Raw genomic sequence first — 17,219 nt, forward strand, 5'->3', positions numbered from 1 at the left:
GACTTTTTAATAACTGCCCTTCTGACTAGCATGAAATGGTATCTCATTGTGGTTTTGATTTGCATTTCTCTAATCTGTGATGCTGAGCTTTGTTTCATAATATTTGTTAATCTTAATTAAGATCTCAAATAAGTTGATTCTGAGTTAACTGAAAGAGAAATTATTCTGAATGGGCCTGTCTCAATCAAATGAAAGTCCTTTAAAGAGGCTTGGGCCCTTCCAGAAGAGAAAGGGTCTCTTGCTGGCCTTGAAGAAATGAGCTGCTTCATTGGGAGAGGCCCAGTGAGGGGTGCAGTGAGAAGGGCAAGTAAGGGAGTGGCCTCTCAGCAAGAAATTAGGACCTTAGTGCTACAACTACAAGGCACTGAATTCTGCTAACAACTGGAAAAGAACATCAAGCTCCAGAAAGGAACACAGCCCAGATAAACTTGCCTTCCATCTTGTGAGATTCTGAACGGAGGATCCAGCTAAGCTGTGCCTATGTACCTAACCCAAAGAAATTGAGATAACAAAGTATGTTTTAACAATTGCTAAGTTTATGGCAGTATGTACATAGAATTAAAAAGTAATATCCCACCACCACCACTACCAGAGACAAGAAAAACAAGCCACAAAGAAACTTGCAGATTCAAAGAGAGTCAAGGAAGCTGGTCAAATCCTGTTTTAGGCCTGGGCTATCTCTGGAAATAAGAAGGGCTGTGTATGTAAATCTCAGATTTTTGTACCTGAAAGGTAACAATGATTTATTTTTTTTTTTTGAGATTTTCTTTTGTATGAATGTGCAAAACCTTACACATTTAGAAAAATTTAATTCATCAATTTAATACTATTTTGCTTCAAGGCATCAAGGTTCTGACGACCTTTTCCACAGGAAGCACCGTATTTCTATTTTCTGAGAACCCACCTGCTTTCAGGTCATTCATTTCTTGTGAATGATTTAAAGATATAAACCTTTCTAACCCCAGGCTTCTTTCACTGTCAACTTTCTCCAAAGTTCATAGGGTATCTCCACTGTGAACAAACCTCTGCAAGCTAGAATGTAGTAATAAAGATGAATTTATCAAATTCTTTTCCCATATTGCCTGTGCTATTTTCAACAGCCCTACCAAATTCTTAGAATGGCTCATTTGGTGAACACCTTTGGAATACTCATAGTCATACAATTCTTTGGATAAATTATGTAGATTTATTATTAAAATTGACTCTAAGACTACTAGCACCATCATTTAGCATCACACATTCCCCAGCGTCTAGATAAACATCATTCTCTCTAAACCTCTGCTTCTAGTTCTCAGTACTTTATTTCAGTGGTCTTCAAAGTTTTGACCTACAACCCCACTTAAATGATTATGAGAAAGTTATGTGCCCCACTGCATATTGTATGTTGACATCTAAACTCTTATTAATATGTATGTATATAGTTTCAAATAATATAATGAACAATGTGTTATAGATCGTATAGTTGCTTTAAGTTGCAGAGAAAATTGTACAGCTTTACAGGTCAGCCCTATAAACCTATTATCTCCAGGTACCAGGCAACTCATTCTGTTTCCCTACTCAGCTATTTTCTACTCTCTAGGGGAATATTTAAAATGTAGTCCACTCTTGACAGCTTCTAGAACTTTTATACATGCTACGATTCTAATAGAATACAGAAATTTATTGAGTATTTTACCTTATATTTCTCTTTCTTTCCAATGTCTTTCAACTTTTCTCTGCTGTCATTGTCACTGCCTAAATCTATTGGAGTGGCCTTTAAACTGGTGTATATATATTCTTGAGGGCATAAAAATCCTTCCAAGTTGTACCTGGAAAGAGATTTTACATAATTAACTGAAGATACATTTATCTTCTGTTCTATCATCAAACACAAGTGCAGGCTCTACTTTCCAACACCCTCTTTCCTAGTTACCTTCCTCTTATTTCACAAAAGAAAGACATACTTCTTACCTACCCAAAATTTAATGTGCATGGACCGAGCATGTAAACTCTTTGGGAGCACCAAACAAAAAGATAACTGATATAAATGTTGAGAAATACTGGTATTGCTATTGAGAAAGTCAATGGCTAGCAAATAAATTATTTTCTAAGTCAGGTAATTTCCATTTCTTTGCATTCAAAGAAATTCAGTTTATTAAAGATAAATTTTGATAATAGATCATGTAATTTTTTAACATATAATTAGAAGTTCAATAATTGAATGACACAAATTGTTATATTCAACTCTTTATCACTATCTACTAATACACATCTATAGTTGGCTCACACCTGTAATCCCAGCACTTTGGGAGTCTGAGGCTAGTGGATCATGAGGTCAAGAGATCGAGACCATCCTGGCCAACGAGGTGAAACCCCATCTCTACTAAAAATACAAAAATTAGCTGGGTGTGGTGGCATGCGCATGTAATCTCAGCTACTTGGGAGACGGAGGCAGGGAATCGCTTGCCCCTGGGAGGCAAATGTAGCAGTGAACCGAGATCATGCCACTGCACTCCAGCCTGGGTAACAGAGTGAGACTTCACCTCAAAAAAAAATAAAATAAAAATAAATAAATAAAATAAAAATTCAAAACAGAATTAATACTAAACCCTGTCTAATTTTGGCAATAAGTAACATTCTCCCGAAGGTGGAGGGATTAAAATTTTTAAAGCTCATCTGCTATATTAAGCAATACGTTGCCAATAAAGTTATACTTCTTTTGTCAGCAGTAATTTTTTCTGAATCTGAAATGTAGTTATATAGATTTAGTCAAGTGTTCAATAATAAAAATTTTATTGACGACTCATTCTAGAAAAATAATTAACACTTAAAACTTTACAATTATAAGGAAATTTTAAAAATTAAATTATAAACATTTTATAACTAAAATGCATTACTGGATAGTTAATACTTTTGAGCATATAATATATAATGAAAGGGTGACATTCATGAGAATGAAATACAAATTAAAAAGAAAACACTACATAAAACTTTTTAGAGTCGTATAAGAGTTACATCAAATACTTTTAACTGGAAAATGATGAGCTTGAATGTCGGTATTATTCACACTCTAATGGATACTATTAAGAATGATACAACAGGCATCTTAAAATGGCAAAATTTATGATATGGTGAAAATTATGTTTTGCAACTGTTTAAACTTATGATTAATGCTTGTGTCAATTCATAAGTATATAAGATGATATACAATTCTACAAAATTCTTTTGGGAATGTTTGAGGAACAAAGTTTGGTAACCACTAGACTAGGTCATTAGTATTTCTATTCAAGGTTACTGCACTATCCCCTAGTATTCTTTCTGCTTCGGTCATGCCCCACTCAAAAATGTTTTCACAACTGCAGCCAGATCTTTCTTAGAGGCAACAATTCAATCAAGTCACTTGTCTTCTTAATATAATCCAATGGTCTCTCATTGCCTTTCCTAACATCTCCCAGTGACACATTGCCACTGTGCCCCTATTCCAGCACTCTCTGGGTCCTGAACTACAGGACTTTTCAGTCCTCTTGCCTGTGGGCTCTTTCTCAAGTTCCTCTCCTTTCTTGACTCCCTGACTCCTCTGAGCTATCTTCCTCCACTTTTTCTCCTCTGCCATCTGCTCTCCTAAGGAGCTCCTAATCATCACTCAGGTCTCAATTCCAAGATCAGCTGCTTTAGAAAATGTTCTTTGGCTATCCAGCTCTGAGTTAGAAATCCTTTTCTTGTGTTTTCATAGCACATAACTTCCAATTTAGAACCAGAAATGTTAACGGAAGTGAAAAGCTTTCACTTGCTGATCTTCCTTTGGCTCCTTAAATCCTCATATTTTAAATGGTTAGACATGTGCATGACAGTCTTTTTTTTTTTTCTTATTTTTCCAGCTAATTACTGATCCAAGTTTAGAGACACAGAGTCTTGACTTAGAGACTTAGGGTAATTCACATCTTTAAAAAACCATGACCAAACTTTTAAATCCAGAAATATGAGATGAGATGAAACTAAATATGAGAATGTGGGAATAACTAATTATTCCCCCATGTTCTGTCTTGAATAAATCTTTATTCTTCAGGATTCAAAATAAATCAGACTTCCACCAAGAGTCAGTCTTGCCACATTCATCTAAATTCGCTCCCACTCATTCTTATCCCAGAAGGAAATTCTATGTTCCTGCCATTTCCTTGCTAACAAGTATGACAAGCTGACTTAAATATTCATTTGCATATTTTTAATTTAACATTTATATTTACCACTAGACTTTAAACTCCCTAAGGATAGATAGCATGTTAGCCTATTTACTTATCATTGTATCCTTGAGATATAGCATAGTACCTAGCATATAGTAGGAATGAGCCAAAGAATATTTAATAAGAATCTCTAAAATCAATCATTTTGATCCAGGATGCTGGAAAAGAGGTGTTTAAAAAATCTGAGAAAATATTTGGAAAATTATTATAATCTTGGAGGTACAGGAAGCTTCATTCTGAGACAGGTATACATAAAGACATTGTTTTACTACTGAGGCAAACTGTCAGTGGACTTTATATCTTCCTGCATTTTTCAAAGTTATTCAAATAACTTGATATGATCAGAGCTATTTAAACAAAAAGTAAGGACAGCAGGGATTGGGAAAGAAAGTGGATAGAGCTAGAGAGAGAGCTAGACTAATTCTTGGTATCAAAGCTATAGGCTTCATTGTAATTAACTATTTTCTTGCCCAAGTTTCCCAATAGACTACCGTCTATAGGGGGAAAAAAGATTGTGTTATCTCTTGTTTATCATGGGGCTCCAGTGCCTAGCACAGTGTCTTATAGCTAGTGGGTTTTGAATAAATAGATGGTGAACAAATGAATGAAGCCCGTCTAAGACAAAGAAAACATGATCATCACTTGTTGGAAACAGTTTCGATGTCATAGATCAAATATGAAGGGTGCCTTGGATTGAGCACTCAGTTGAGTCTTTCACTAACTTTTCTCATGTGGGCTAGGTTCATTGAACAAGAATCAACAAGTCTTGCTTTCCTGTTCAATACTTCAGTCAATCCACTAATAATGGAACCATTGATTGGATTTCATTTATTTATGAACCCAACCTTTTGGAAGGCTTCCCACTTCCACTTTTCCTCTCACTCTTAGGGTCAATGGTTCAGACACTCAATTTTTATTCAACTTTGATTTCACTCTGCTCAGGACCTGTCACCCCTGGTGACAAAACCTCTAGCAGTTCAGGCAAAGACAGAATAAGTCAGCAAAAAATTATAAAACTCGATTTCTTACATTTTTTTTTCTTACCAGGGATGAAAAATACTGACAATATGCCATGGAATATAAGTAAGTTTGAAGACAGGATAATGTTTATGTTAACACAATGGGGGAAACACATTCCAATAATTCCAGCCATTATTATAAAACCTCAGTAACTATTTAGCAAGCTTATTTGAAAAACTAGTAGATATTAGATCAAATTCTATCAGGATAAAAAAAAAAAAAACTATGCAATAAGGGTTATTTACCGAAAAAACTGAGTGACAAAAAATAAATTTAGGATCATGAAAATTAATAAAGGAAGATTTACCACCAGTTTGGGGAATTGTAAGAACAGAAATAATAGTATTTGAGATATATAAAGTTTTCACACACAAGCAAAAATTTTTTTCAGAGGTAGGACAAGAGGGAATTCAGACGTGTAGTAGGTTTTCTAGGCATAGTGATGGAACACAAACATTGTTCTTCCTCAGTTCTATGACACCATCTTTTTTATCAATTTATTCCCAGATTTTGAAAAAAATGTCATTGGGACATTAATTTTAATAGTGGGAAAAAAATGTGCCATTTAGAATGGAGAGAATATGTCACTAAAAGATAAAGGCAGCACATGAAATTCTTAAAATACTAATAAACATTTTGTGGTAAATGAATGATATATAGGAAACCTGGTAAAGAGCTTGAAAGCCAAGCCACAGTCATACCAGGTACCTGAAAGAGCTCTGGTCCCAGAAAGAGCCAGCCAAAGTCAAAACTAAGCATTGCTGCTCAAACTGAAAGCCAACGTCCCTGAACATTTCCTTAACTATAAAATAATAAGGAAAATGTCTTTCATACCAACCTTAAGTATAGCTGAGGAATTATAAGGAAACTGAGGGGTTAATCTGATCAGGTCTGACAGCCCTGCTTGCTTTTGTTCACTTGCTTTTGTTATTATTATTATTCTTTTTCTTCTTTCCCCCCATGAAGCTGAAAGCCAGGTAGCCAAAGGGCTCCCTGCTGAATGCTGAAACACTTAACCTCCACTGGCTACTTTATAGATAACATCTGTGGGTCACCATGGTAATGTCTATTTGTTTTTCAAAACTTTGGTCAGCTCCTGTCCAGTTCAAGCCAGTTGAGACCACCTAGCCTTCAGTTGGACCTGTACAAGCACCAGAGGGATATCCTTTTCACCACAGAGGGCCCAGATGTTTACCCTCAAATCATGCTAATGCTACCATTTTCTGTACATATGTCCTATGAAATACCATCAACACTGAACTATACTTGAACAGAATAAACCTGTTACTTCATTTTTCCCTGCTGCCAATCACCTTTCCCCCTGCCTTGGACCACTCCACTTCCCTAACTCATAAATATACCTAAGCCTTATCTTCCTGGAGGCAGATTTGAGATCTGTGCTCCTGCCTTCTTGCTGGACGCCTGTGCAAATAAATTTCTTTTGCAAAACCCATGTCACAGTGATTAATTTACTGTGCATGGTCAGAATAGACCTGGACCTGGGTGGTAACAATAAGGGGAGAATAACGTATGTATAACAACTTTACACATGCAATTTTGTTTTGTTTTAACAAAAATGAGGATATAATTCTCTAGCAAGACTAACCTCAGAGAGGCTGAGAATGGCTGAAAGATAGATGTCCCAGCAGAGTCTCAAAATATGGATGACTTCTTTTTGACCGCATATTTCATGCAGAGTACCCCCTCCTTTGCAAAATATGATTTAAAGCAAATACATGTGTATGCACATGTGAGCGTGCACATACATACTTTTCTCTAAACCAGGGCTTTCATCCTGAGTGCACTGGAAAAATGCCAGGACAATGAGAGGAAAACGGCAAAGTGAAAAGAGTACATACAAACCAGAGACAAGAGAGTCACACCTATTTCTAAGCTCGTACATACAAACCAAAGACAAGAGAGTCGCACCTATTTCTAAGCTCAATTTTACTAAAATGTTGTTTGATCTCAGGGCACATTAAAACTCTGTTCCTACCTTTAACTGGGAGCTCAATCCAGAGTCCCAATTTTCACCACTATTAGAAGTCTACTACAAGGATTTGTAGCAAATGAAGGTTCACCACACAGTTAAGTCCAGTCCTAATCAGAACCCCAGAAGGAATACTTCCATTTCATGCCCTAAAATCTGAAAGTTATCTAGATGAAAGTAACTCTCTGTTCAAAACAATTGGATGGAAAAAAATCTTTAACACTGAATTCATTTTTTGCCAATCAAATGTTTTTTTAAAACCTCAAAATGCCAAACAAACAACATTTATGCCAAACAAATGGTATTCTAAATTTCAAAATGAAAAGGAATAAAATGGGGGCTGATAATTTATAATTAGTTTAGATTTAGTACAGTAATAATGCAAAAATGAGTAAATATCCTTATCCACAACTCTCATTAGCAATTAAAGAAACCCCTCATATCAATTCGTACAAATCCACACCAACTATAATCTCATAAACAGCTGAAGAATACAAAGCTATTTATACTTATTCATCTAGTCATATAACTTACTAAAGTCTAGCTCATATTTTAATATCATCACTTTGAATAATTTTGATTATCTCAGTTGAAATGGGAACAATAATAGATTCAGACTGGGTTTGCATCTTCTAAAAGCTTTGTTTTTTTAATACAAAGAATGATCAAGGAATAGATTGAAGGCTTTAACAAATCCATTTTGTTTTATAACACGTAAAGGAATAGAGCTTTCAGTAACTACTCATTCTGTCAACCAAAACTTTTGGATAGCACTGCAGGGCATTGTTTGGGATGTGTCTGACATAACAGCAGAAAAGTAATGAATCAATTCAAATTCATATCTGAAAAATCAAGAGAAAGAAAAAATAATTCTGGCCTAGTCCTTAGAAACTTCAAGCCAAATGAATGCAAGTAACAGTCTTTGGAAAACTGTAAAATGAACAAAGATTTGTAATCAGTTAATTTCATAATGAACAATAAGGTATGTTTATAGGGCATGTCTACAGAGGGAGAGTCAGGAAAAAAAAAGTAGCACCAAAAAATTGCTGGGTGCTTTTGTAAAATACACAATTTAAAGAGCTAGATACAAGCATTTTATATGACATCAGTATCATTTTCTGAAGAGTTTATTGGAATTGATTGATTCTTTACTACATATATGTATAGTATCTACACATATATATAGGCCTCACTAAAACAGTACTCTATGTTTCACAGAATATAGTGAGATATAGTTAGTGAGATATATATATATAGAGTACATACAATATGTATATATCTCACTAAAATAGTATTCTGTCTCACAGGTTAAAAAAAGAGTCTTTTCCTTATTTGAATTTGTTTTGCTTTGTCTGCATATGACATGCTGAGAAATTGAAAATCCTTATTTTAATAATACAAATCACTATTATTTGTTTAACATATTATTATATATTAGAAATTACTACAAAGGTAATTAAGAATGTGTTGCTAGCATTCCATATTTTATGTAGACTCAGTCCCCTTAATAGAAATTCTTAGATAGCATGAGAATAAATTAGAGACCCTAATATAATGACTAGCACAGTTGCCTTGCTTCTCCTAATCAATTACAACCAAGCTCCATTATTGCTATTAGGGCAATCAGAGGGTAGACTCAATTGGAGCATAATTTTGAGTCAGTTTTGTGGGAACTGGTTGAGATATTCACTATGATTTCCAAGCTCTAACATGCTTCTTTTGGAGTCAGTCATTAATGTATTTATTACATTTGCTTATGCTTTACTTTCACTGAATAACTAACTTTACATATATATTAATAACATAAAAGCAACCTTAATCAAGTATGTAGGTTTTCTTGTTGTTAATGTTAAATTTACCTTTTTGGTCTTCACACCTTTTTTAAAAGTGTAAAGGTTATAAACAGTTCAGGGAATATTTCATATGTACTTCATGAGCGGTTTGACAATTGGTGAAGCCAGGTATTACTAATCCCCATTTTAATGATTAATAACCTGTAGCTCAGAGAGATTAAGCCGTTTGTCTAAAATCTCAAGGGACTAAATTTAGGTTTTTCGGTTCTTAGTCCAGTGTTTGATGGTACAACCACACTAATATTTATTGATCCTTTTAACTCTGCAGGGATGTTTTCTTTTGATAGTTCATTACCCTAGTAATTTAGATCCATCACAAATACGATTACATTATATTCTTACATTGTATTTGATTATTTTGTTTAAGAAGGCAATTAATCCATAGGGAAAGAAGTGATTTTTCTCTTTTATAACCAGTCCCTACTGTCTTCTATTTAACAACAACAACAAAAACCTGATGTGCTAGAGTGTCTGAACATCATATAAAACCAGCAGCATACGTAACTCAGTAGAGTACAACTCCAGTAGCACTTCAAACTTTGAGAAGACCGAAAGACTAAGTACTTTTGCTAGGCACCAGACACATGACATACATCCTTGAAAGGCCTTGAAAAAAAAATCAAAAGAGCATTTTCAAAATATCCTTTCTTCATTTTATTACATCTACATCTCTTTTAAAGAGAACTGAATGTAGTCAGATTACTGTTTATTATAAATTCCAAAATAGTATCTGAATCTCGACTCATTCAAAACAAGTGAGGGGTTAGATGTTAACTCATACCTTATTCATCCACTTATTTTTTCATTATATAAACACTAATACTTCCAAAAATTTGTGACAACATACATAGTCAATAAAGCTTTCAACACAATAATGAATGAGATAGCACTATGAAGGGACTTAATAACTAGCCTACAGCACAGTACCGCTTTACCTATTAATTGAACAGAAAATTTAGTTAAGCTAGCAATGTAAAGAAAAAGGCAGCTAATTACACAGCTCTAATCTAACCTAATAAAATAATGATTTTGATAAAATTAAGTATTTTTGTTAACATTAAACACTAGAAGAATTTCGACTTAATATTGGGGAATGAAAATGAAATGGGGAAATAGTAATTAAAGAGAAGCTTAGAAGAGTAATTTAAAAGGTAGTTTATACATGAATCCTTATATGAATTCTGATGTCAAATCACATCCCTGAGAATCCATTCCGTCAAGGCATAAAACTGACTGTTCCTAGACAAAATATTTGTAGATTTAGAAGCTCTAGAGCAGGGGTCCCCAACTCCTAGACCCAACCCCTAGGTATGGGTCTGTGGCCTGTTAGGAAAGCAGCCGCACAGCAGGAGGTGAGCAGAGGGTCAGCAAGCATTGCTGCCTGAGCTCCACCTCCTGTCAGATGAGTGGCAGCATTAGATTCTCACAGGAGAGCAAAATCTATTGTGAACTGCCCAGGCAAGTGATGCATTTAGGTTGCATGCTTCTGATGAGAATCTAATGCCTGATGATCTGAGGTGGAACTGTTTCATCCCCAAATCATTCTCACCTCATCTATGTAAAATTTGTTTTTCATGAAAACTGTCCCTGGTGCTAAAAAGGTTGGGGGCCACTGATTCCCAGTGGAGGATCCCCAGCAGGAGAGGGACAGCCCACTCCTTCAGGCTGCAATTCTACTTCCTATTCAAGAATGTGAATGGGGACATAACTAGTAAAATGTAATTGTAACGGCTATTCACATTATAAATCCACTGCTTTTTAAAGTTTTCCCTAAAGATCTTTGAAACTCATAAAATTAAAATTTTAATTTACAGTTTTAATTTGCATAAATAGTGAACACGACATCTGAAAGTAACACAAATTAAAAGAAGGGGCAACCATTAGTGAATTCAGTTTTTTCCCCCAATATATAAAAGTTACCAACAACAAAAAGTTTTAGCTGACTTGAAGTACTTTGCTACAGAAATTGCAAATGAAATACAAGGGGACTTTGAAAAAGTTTGTGGAAAATACAATCAAAAGATAAAAATAAAAATATAAACTTTGTTCATCAAGTTTAAGACATAAGCAATGAGACCAGCCATTTAGTCCATCCCTAAAAAACTAAGAGTCCTAGGAAGTTAACCAGGTAAATGCAGTCTTTTTTAATGTTATTAACTGAAGGATAAAATGGGTGCCTTTTAAAGATTGTTTAAGATCAGCAAACAAAAAGGAAGCAGAGGGAGCCAAATCAAGACTGCAAAGAGGGCCAGGTGCAGTGGCCCACGCCTGCAATCCCAGCATTTTGGGAGGCTGAGGTGGGTGGATTGCTTGAAGTCAGGAGTTTGAGACCAGCCTGGTCAATATGGTGAAACTCCCTCTCTACTAAAAATACAAAAATTAGCCGGGCGTGGTGGTGTGTACCTGTCATCCCAGCTACTCAGGAGGCTGAGGCAGGAGAATCAGTTGAAACTGGGAGGCAGAAGTTTCAGTGAGCCGAGATAGCACCACCATACTACAGCCAGAGCAACAGAGCTAGAGACTCCATCTCAAAAAAAATTAGCTGAGCATGGTACCACGCTCCAGTAATTTCAGCTACTTGGGAGGCTGAGGCAGGAGAATCACTTGAATCCAGGAGATAGAGGTGGCAGTGAGCAGAAAATGTGCTACTGCACTCCGGCTTGGGTGACAGAGCAAGACTCGAAATAAAAAATAAAAAAAAATTAAAATTAAATTTTTTAAAAAAAAAAGACTGTAAGGAGTATAACTATAAATTTCTGATTAAAACTTTCCCAAAATGTCCCTAGTTTGATGAGATGAATGTGCAGGAGCATTGTCGTGGTGGAGACTGACTCTCTGGTGATACTTTTCTACTGCTCTATGGGGTGACAACACATGGGAGCAATGAAAACGTGGCCAGGGCTTCATGGAAGCATGTGAGGTCTTGATACCCTCATCCCAATTCCTGCCATTTTTTTTAATTACTGGAGGATTTGCTCTGTCCTCTCTGTATCATTTATCTGTAAGAGTTTGCTGTTTTTCTAACTTCCACTGCAGTGTCATTGCTGAAATAATTTATTTACCACTTATACACTGATGATTTCCCACAGATTTGTTTGCTGAATTCATTTTAGATCACACTCCAGTTAAGGTGCAGGTTAGGTCCAGCTATACCTCGACTCCATCCTTCTCAGCATTTGCTTATACAGCCTTCAGGCATGTGATATTATATAAGTGCATAAAATCCCCCTTTTGCCTAAGTTAGTTCCAGACACATTTTCATTACTGAAAAACAAGATCAACTACTACAGAATTCATCTTATGTTTGATATGTACATTAAACATAACAGGTTCCTAAAAGTCTATTAATTTGATAGTTTGACAAATAATAATGTCTTAGTATTAATTAATTCATATGATCTTTTATTCAACATATTTATTGAACATCTACTATATTCAAGGCACTGTGCTCGGCACTATAAATACAAAGATGAACTATTGCCCTCCATAATCTTCAACCTCACACAGAAGACTCTACTGGTTAATATTTATTTTTCCTTGACAGAGATAGGAAGGAAGCAAAAGTGTCTAAAGCATCTCCTCAGGGAAATTAAAAAATACTACTTTTTTTTGACAATGATTATTGATACATAAGTTATACATATTATGGGGGTACATGTGATAATTTGATGCCTACATACAATGTGTCATGACCAAACCAGGATAATTGGGATACCCATCACCTCAAATATTTATGTTTTCTTTTGTGTTGGGAACATAGCAATTCTTTTCTAGCTATTTGAAGTATACAGTTAATACACATTTTAGAGGAATCAGTAACAAGCTAATTAATCTGAATTTATTGAAAACTTATTCATCAAGATACTCAGTGATATTTTAGCTGGATACATGCAACAAACATCTTGTAAAATGTATGTATTTCCTCATATGGCACTTTATTCTGTATTTACCAGTAACATTTTCCATACTCAAGCAAAGTGATCTTTTTAATTTAACTTAGATTAGGGTCTGTGAGTGGCTTATTTTTCAAATTATACTTGACTTTCTCCTAATTAAAAAAAAAAAATATATATATATATATATGTTTTTTCTTTTTAAAATATGTGTACAAATTTATGGGGTACACAGATACTTTTGCTACATGTAGGGTATCAGTCCTATGTTGAATAGGAGTGGTGAAAGTTAGCATCCTTGTCTTGTTCTAGTTCTTTAAGAAAAGGCTTTCAGCTTTTCCCCATTGAGTATGATGTGAGCTATGGGTTTGTCATTTATGGCTTTTATTATGTTGGGGTATATTCCTTCTATGCCTAGTTTGTTAAAGTGATATTAAATTTTGTCAATTTTTTTTCTGCATCTATTGGTATTATCATATGGTTTTGTCCCCCATTCTATTAATGTGATAGATCACCTTTATAGATTTGCATATGTTGAACAATTCTTGCATACCTAGTATAAATCCCACTTGATCAAGGTGTAGTATCCTCTTGTCATGCTGTTGGATTTAGTTTGCTAGTGTTTTGTTGAGGATTTTTGTGTCCATGTTCCTTAGAGATATTAGAGATTTCTTGTTTTGATGTGCTCTTGTCTGGTTTTGGGGTATCAGGTTGATGCTAGCCTCATGAGATGAGATACGGAGAATTCTCTCATCTTCAATTTGTTGGAATGATTTCAGGAAGGTAGTTGCTAGTTCTTTGTATGTATGATTGACTTCAACCAAAACCATCTGGTCTAGGGTTTTTCTTTGTTGAGGGACTTTTTATTACTGATTCAATCTTGCTACTTGTTATTGGTCTATTTAGGTTTTCTACTTCCCTAGTTAACCTCAGTAGGTTGTATGTTTCTAGAAATTTATCCATTTCCAGTTTTTCAGTGTATAGTTGTTGAATAGTTCTCTGATGATCTTCTGTGTTTCTGTGGTATCTGTTTTCATGTCTCCTTTTGCATTTCTTATTTTATTTAGGTCTTTCTGCTTGGTTAGTCTAGCTGCAGGTTTATCCATTTTGTTTATATTTTCAAATAACCAAGTTTCTGTTTTGCTGATCCTTTGTATTAGTCTCTATTTCATTTAGTTTTTGTCTGATATTTTTTCATCTGCTAATTTGGGGTTTGGTTTGTTCTTGTTCTGTTTCCTTTAGGTGCATTGTAAGATAGATTTCTAGTTTTATTCCATTGTGGTCTGAGAAGATACTTGATATAATTTCAATTTTTGAAAAAACATTGATGTGACTTGTTTTGCTGCCTCATATATGATCGATCCTGGAGAATTTTCCACATGCTTATGAAAAGAATTTATATTCTGTCATTGTTGGATAGAATGTCGTATAAATATCTATTATGTCCATATGGTTGAAAGACTAGTTTAAATCCAATGTTTCTTTGCTGATTTTCTGTCTAGATAATCTGCCTATTGTTGAGAGTGGGGTGTTATAGTCTCCCACTATTATTCTATTATAGTCTCTCTCTCGCTTTAGATCTAGTAATATTTTATTTACAAACTGGGTACTCCAGTGTTGGGTGCATATGTATTTCCAATTATTATATTTTCTTACTGAACTGATTCCTTTATGATTATATGACGACCTTCTTTGTCTTTTGTTAAAACTGCTTTTCACTTAAAGTCCATTTAACCTGATATAAATTTAGCTATTCCTGCTTGTTTTGGGTTTCCTTTTATGTGGAATATCTTTTTCCATTTCTTTACTTTCAGTCTATATGTGCCTTCACTGGTACGGTGAGTTTCTTATTAGCAGCATATAGTTGGTTCATGTTTTCTTATCTATTCAGCCAGTCTATAACTTTTAAACTTGTAACTAATCATTTATAAATGATTAGTTCATTTATGTTTAAGATTATTATTGATATGTGAGGCTTTGTTCCTGTATATTGTTTATTGTTTTCTGGTTGTTTTATATATTTTGTTCCTTTCTTTTTCTCTTATTGATACTCTTTGTGGTTTGGTGGATTTCTGCCGTGGCACTGTTTGAGTCTTATCTCTTCATCCTCCGTGTAATTATTTTACCAGTGATTTTATACTTTTACTTGTTTTCATTCTGGTGAATGTTTTTCTTTTGCTTTCTGGCTTAGGACTCCTGTGAGCATTTCTTGTAGGACTGGTCTAGTGGTTATGAATTCCCTCAGCATTTTCTTGACTAGGAAAGACTTTATTTATACTTTATTTATGAAGGATATTTTTTCTGGATATAACATTTTTTGACTGACTTTTTTTTTCAGCACTTTGAATAGATCATCCAATTATCTTCTGGCCTGTAAGGTTTCGACTGAGAAGTCTGCTTTTAGTCTAATAGAGTTTCCTTTATAGATGACTAGATACCTTTCTCTTGCTGTTTTTAGGATTTGCTTTATATCCATACCTTTAGATAGTCATACTATAATGCACCATGGAGACATATTACTAGCTGCAGAAGTGTCCACTCAGCTGACGTCCATGTTCCAGTGGCAACTTATACCCTGCTTGTGTCTCAGTCTCTGTCCTGGCAGTGCTCGCTTCCTGGCACTGGCACTACAGCCCACGCCTCACTTGCTTCTTAGCCTTGGCTGCAGGAACATTCCCAGCTTGCTGCTCAGTCCCATCAGGGACATCCCAAGTTTTCCTAACACCTCAGAATCAATGCTGCTGCACCCCAGGACAACATGCAGTCTGTCAAAAGCAAGGTTTAAAAATGGCACCTTGCTGTAACCACTTAGGTCTCAGAAAGGTTGTGGGACCCAGTGCAAGCTCCCTCCATGGAGCAGTTCCATCCTACTGTCTATAAGCAGCTCCTTATGATAGTTTTTGGGGTTGAGAATAAGGGATTCTCCTAGAGCCAGAAATGCATAAATCCATGATAGAGATGTGAGCTATTGGATGTTTCTTGCTCACCTAACTCCCTGTGTTGGGAAGTTACTCCCAGCTTTCAGGTGATTCTGGGAAGGCAAACTGTCTCTCTCCCTTCTCCTTCCTGCTGTTGGTGTTTTCTGTCATTTTCTTTTTAAATTCCACCACTCTCTCTCAGATAATATATTCAACATGTGACTGTCTATACATTATTTCGGTTTCTAAAGTGGAGGAGGTGGGCATGAAATGCTTCTAGTCAGCCATCTTGAAAGGCCCCCTCCAATCTTCTAATCAATAGCATCTTAATGAAAATTAACATACAATTTCCTACTGGCCCCATTATACACATTTTAGTTAAAAGGAAAAGGAGATGAACAATCTAATGAATATAGGGGTACTAAAATATCATGGAATATATAAATGCATTGACATTTAAAAGTTTTTGCAAAGTGCAAAGAAAATTTAGCAAAATTATGGTGATATAGAAGAGAAACTTTAATCTCCTAATCCTGAACCAAAGAGTTTTAGTAACAGTGTAACATTCATCTTAAAAGTGAGGATATCATACTTTTTGGAGAGGCTTAACTGAGATAATACTTAAATAATGATCCCAACACCAAACACAAAGTTGGCTTCCTTTCAAATTGTGTTCATTACTTACGTGTATCGTTTTAAGTCTGAACTTCTGAAGTTTATAGTCAACACAATTATAACAACAATGAATAAACCATTATACAAATACTTAAATAGTTAAAAAACTATCCTATGTATCCTTTGATTTCTTCATTGAGGAAGTTATCCTTGATGTCCTCTCCTGATTTTGGTTAGAGTCCAATTTATATGCACTTACTGTACATACGGTACAGCATATTTCACAGAAAGTTCACTCCTTTCTCTCTTTTTCAAAAGACTGTTTCGCCCATGGCAACAGGGAAAAATCTTTCCTTTGCATAACATGGTACATAAAATAGGCTTGATAAATATTTACTAATTAATAAATTAGTGTGTTCTCTAACCTCAAGAGATTTATAATTATGGAGGATATACACATATATTACATGAACATAGTATCACTGCATCTATTAAAGTATAAAATAGTATCTGATTTTGTATATATACACATATATGTGTACATATATACCTGTATACATATGTATTATAATATATATGATTATTTATACATATATATGATATACATACATACGATTATATATATCATATATGTGTATACACCTGTATATGCATATATATATACACTTGTATACATACACATATATATGCTTATATATATATATATATAT

At 34.8% G+C, this 17,219-nt stretch overlaps 1 protein-coding gene across 4 annotated transcripts in view; it reads right to left on the minus strand.

Moving 5' to 3' along the window:
- The window catches only part of CNTN1 (contactin 1), a 385,274-nt gene that overhangs the window by 221,243 nt on the left and 146,812 nt on the right, over positions 1 to 17,219 (minus strand). Inside the window, exon 2 of one of the 4 annotated variants that reach the window (XM_064369834.1) lies at positions 1,676 to 1,808. The exons of the other annotated variants lie outside the window; for them this stretch is intronic. The gene's annotated coding sequence lies outside the window, so the exon portion shown is untranslated. The remainder of the gene's footprint in view (positions 1 to 1,675; positions 1,809 to 17,219) is intronic. 4 annotated transcript variants of the gene reach the window in all.

The sequence above is a fragment of the Aotus nancymaae genome, unplaced genomic scaffold, assembly GCF_030222135.1.
Source record: "Aotus nancymaae isolate 86718 unplaced genomic scaffold, 86718_ANA_hifiasm-v0.15.2.pri h1tg000092l, whole genome shotgun sequence".
Taxonomy (NCBI): domain Eukaryota; kingdom Metazoa; phylum Chordata; class Mammalia; order Primates; family Aotidae; genus Aotus; species Aotus nancymaae.